The sequence below is a fragment of the Physeter macrocephalus genome, chromosome 5 (assembly GCF_002837175.3).
Source record: "Physeter macrocephalus isolate SW-GA chromosome 5, ASM283717v5, whole genome shotgun sequence".
Lineage (NCBI taxonomy): Eukaryota > Metazoa > Chordata > Mammalia > Artiodactyla > Physeteridae > Physeter > Physeter macrocephalus.
In genome coordinates, this window is record NC_041218.1 from 9,127,633 (window position 1) to 9,132,488 (window position 4,856).

A 4,856-nucleotide genomic window follows, 5' to 3' on the forward strand; every position below is an offset into this window, starting at 1 on the left:
ATGATACAGAACTACACTGTATTTTCTAGAATGGCTGCTCTCTCAGATATTCATAAACAGGAAAAAAAAAACTAGCAGTAGAAGGAATGAACTAGTTTTCTTGAGAAGTCACTCAAGTGGAGTGAAGTCCCCAGTGATACTGGAGAAATGAATTATTATTCATTATCTCACCACTCAAGTGTGTACAAAACTGAAGTTAAAATGAACACATCCATCCTTGTAAATCATAGTTAGATTTCTTATTTTTCTTAGTTCTGCTGCAAGTGCCTCTGAAAAATATGAATGTGTGTATGACTATAGTCCCTGGGAAGTTAAATGTAAAAGAATGAAACTATGAACACAAAATTTATTTTACAAGTATCAATTCACAAAGTAAGAATCCACAGTGAAGGATTTCATATTAATTGTCTAAAAATTTACTATTCAGTTTAGATGCCAGTGAGCACACATATAAAACCTTGATTTCCTAACTTCTGACTCAGTCTAACTTTGTACAGTCTTTTGATGTAAATTCTGCATTTAACTTTAAGGAGTAATCGTTACTTCAAAAGTTTCCATTATATTAATAATGTGCTAATGTTCATTTATTTTTATTGTATTCATTCATATAAAATAAGAATCTATGACATATAAACACTACTACATACAAAATAAATAACCAATAACCAACAAAGACCTACTTTATAGCACAGAGAACTATACTCAATATTCTGTAATAATCTATAAGGGAAAAGATTTGGAAAAAGAACATATATATATATATTTATTTATGAATCACTTTGCTGAACACCTGAAACTAAGACAACATTGTAAAACAACTATACTTTAATAAAAAATAAAAGAAAAGAAAATAATAAATAAATAAATAAATATGTAAAAAATAAGCTGTGCTGTGCAAGGGACAGGAAATGCAGCAGTACATGAAACTGACAACATTCCTGTCCTCATATAATTTATGTTCCAGCAGAAACTAAAAATAACTAAAACAAAAACAAACAGGTAAAAACATAAAGGTTGATTTATAGTATGAGATGGTGAAAAATACTACAGAGAGACACTAAATATGAAAGAGGGGGCAAGGAGTTTGGGGGGTGGGGTGGAGGTTGAGAGAGTTGCTGTTTTTTGCTGCCCAGTCAAGAAAAACCCCTTTGATCAGGTGACATCTGAGTAGTAATTTGAAGGAAAAGAGGAAGTGAGCTCTGCTAGAAATCAACAGGATCGTGTCAGGAGAAAACTTTTCTAGTCTAAACCTGCTCAATAAGGCTAGCTTATACCTGGTAATAAGGAATTACACATTTTCCAAAAGTAAGCATTCAATGCATATATAGTTACATGTTACACATGGAAAGTGATTAAAATGAAGTTGATAAATAATTAAGTGATCCATTAGCTAGTTTAAATTTAGAATTTAAATATAGCAGTTATAAAACCTGAAAATAGTTTATCCTTATTACATTTAAAAAAAAAATTTGACTTCCATAACAAATTAATCATCTTCATACCAAACTAAAATTTTTTCACTGATTTTTAAAACCCATATAAATCAAAATAACAAAATTAGAATAAAACTTGGATCAGGAAAGATAAGAGCATATAAAAGATTATTTGCTTTTTTGTTTTTGGCGGTATGCGGGCCTCTCACTATTGTGGCCTCTCCCGTTGCGGAGCACAGGCTCTGGACGCACAGGCTCAGCGGCCATGGCTCACGGGCCTAGCCGCTCCGCGGCATGTGGGATCTTCCCAGACCGGGGCACGAACCCATGTCCCCTGCATTGGCAGGTGGACGCTCAACCACTGAGCCACCAGGGAAGCCCTATTTGCTTTTTATTTTATTTTATTTTATTTATTTATTTTCTTTTTTGCTGTACGTGGGCCTCCCACTGCTGTGGCCTCTCCCCCCGCGGAGCACAGGCTCCGGACGCGCAGGCCCAGCGGCCATGGTCCATGGGCCCAGCCGCTCCGTGGCACGCGGAACCCTCCCGGACCGGGGCACGAACCCGCATCCCCTGCATCGGCAGGCGGACTCCCAACCACTGCGCCACCAGGGAAGCCCCCTATTTGCTTTTTATAAAAAAGGTGACTATAAACTTATTATAAGAATTTAAGCATCGGCAACCTCACAATCTTCTAAACTGAGGCAAAATCTATAACCATGTAATTAAGAAAAATGCTACATAACTGAATGTTCTCCTGGAAGACTTTAACCACAAATATTTCTTGATATCTTACTCTATGCTCCGTACTGTTCTAACAAGTTTGGGCAATAAAATCTACCTATGTATCACCTATCAATCTATCTATCTATCTATCTATCTATCTATCTATCTATCTATCTATCATCTATCTACCTCCCATCCCCTCATGAGATGCAATAATATATGGACCCACATAAAGTAATTAAACATGAAACAAGGGAATAATATCACCAGTTTGTAATTCAATGCTGAATAGAATATAATCAAGTACTGAAAGTAACAAATAAATTAAAAATGCCGGGCTGTTTTTTAGGTGACTTCCTTGTCACTACTTGCTCTGTCCTAAGTGTGTGACCTTGAGTATGTCAGTTACCCCCTTTCTACAGATGATTCACATATAATATGAAGAAATTAGCTAAGTTTCTCGCAAGCCCTAAAACCCCTGAGCATTGTCAAGCACAGGAGTCCACATCTATATTCCACAGGCCAAATCTGGCCCAATCCTTTTGTAAGTAAAGTTGTGTTGGAGAACAGCCCCACTCACTCATTTATGTATTGTATGCGGCTACATTCACAGGGCAGCACAATGTCACAAAATGAGACTATACGGCCTCCACCTATGGGATGCAGCAAAAGCAGTTCTCAGAGGGAAGTTTATAGCAATACAATCCTACCTCAAGAAACAAGAAACATGAAACATCTCAAATAAACAAACTAACCTTACACCTAAAGCAATTAGAGAAAGAAAAACAAAAAAAACCCAAAGTTAGCAGAAGGAAAGAAGTCATAAACATCAGATCAGAAATAAATGAAAAAGAAATAAAGAAAACAATAGCAAAGATCAATAAAACTAAAAGCTGATTCTTTGAGAAGATAAATAAAATTGATAAACCATTAGCCAGACTCATCAAGAAAAAAAGAGAGAAGACTCAAATCAATAGAATTAGAAATAAAAAAGAAGTAACAAATGACACTGCAGAAATACAAAGGATCATGAGAGATTACTACAAGCGACTATATGCCAATAAAATGGACAACCTGGAGGAAATGAACAAATTCTGAGAAAAACACAACCTTCTGAGACTGAACCAGGAAGAAATAGAAAATATGAACAGACCAATCACAAGCACTGAAATTGAAACTGTGATTAAAAATCTTCCAACAAACAAAAGCCCAGGACCAGATGGCTTCACAGGCGAATTCTATCAAACATTTAGAGAAGAGCTAACACCTATCCTTCTCAAACTCTTCCAAAAGATAGCAGAGGGAGGAACACTCCCAAACTCATTCTATGAGGCCAGCATCACCCTGATACCAAAACCAGACAAAGACGTCACAAAGAAAGAAAACTACAGGCCAATATCACTGATGAACATAGATGCAAAAATCCTCAACAAAATACTAGCAAACAGAATCCAACAGCACATTAAAAGGATCATACACCATGACCAAGTGGGGTTAGCTCAGGAATACAAGGATTCTTCAATATATGCAAATCAATCAATGTGATACACCACATTAACAAATTGAAGAATAAAAACCGTATGATCATCTCAATAGATGCAGAAAAAGCTCTGGACAAAATTCAACAATTTATGATAAAAACCCTCCAGAAAGTAGGCATAGAGGAAACTTACCTAAACATAATAAAGGCCATATATGACAAACCCACAGCCAACATCGTCCTCAATGGTGAAAAACTGAAACCATTTCCACTAAGATCAGGAACAAGACAAGGTTGCGCACTCTCACCACTCTTATTCAACATTGTTTTGGAAGTTTTAGCCACAGCAATCAGAGAAGAAAGAGAAATAAAAGGAATCGAAATCAGAAAAGAAGAAGTAAAGCTGTCATTGTTTGCAGGTGACATGATACTATACATAGAGAATCCTAAAGATGCTACCAGAAAACTACTAGAGCTAATCAATGAATTTGGTAAAGTAGCAGGATACAAAATTAATGCACAGAAATCTCCTGCATTCCTACACACTGATGATGAAAAATCTGAAAGAGAAATTAAGGAAACACTCCTACTTACCACTGCAACAAAATACCTAGGAATAAACCTACCTAAGGAGACAAAAGACCTAGATGCAGAAAACTATAAGACACTGATGAAAGAAATTAAAGATGATACCAACAGATGGAGAGATACATCATGTTCTTGGATTGGAAGAATCAACATTGTGAAAATGACTCTACTACCCAAAGCAATCTACAGATTCAATGCAATCCCTATCAAACTATCACTGGCATTTTTCACAGAACTAGAACAAAAAATTTCACAATTTGTATGGAAACACAAAAGACCCCGAATAGCCAAAGCAATCTTGAGAAAGAAAAACAGAGCTGGAGGAATCAGGCTCCCTGACTTCAAAGACAACCCTCAGAATAGGAGAAAGTGTTTGCAAATGAAGCAACTGACAAAGGACTAATCTCCAAAATTTACATGCAGCTCAATATCAAACAAACAAACAACCCAACCCAAAAATGGGCAGAAGACCTAAATAGACATTTCTCCAAAGAGGATATACAGATTGCCAACAAACACATGAAAGGATGCTCAACATCACTAATCATTAGAGAAATCAAAACTACAATGAGGTATCACCTCACACCAGTCAGAATGGCCATCATCAAAAAATCTACAAACCATAAATG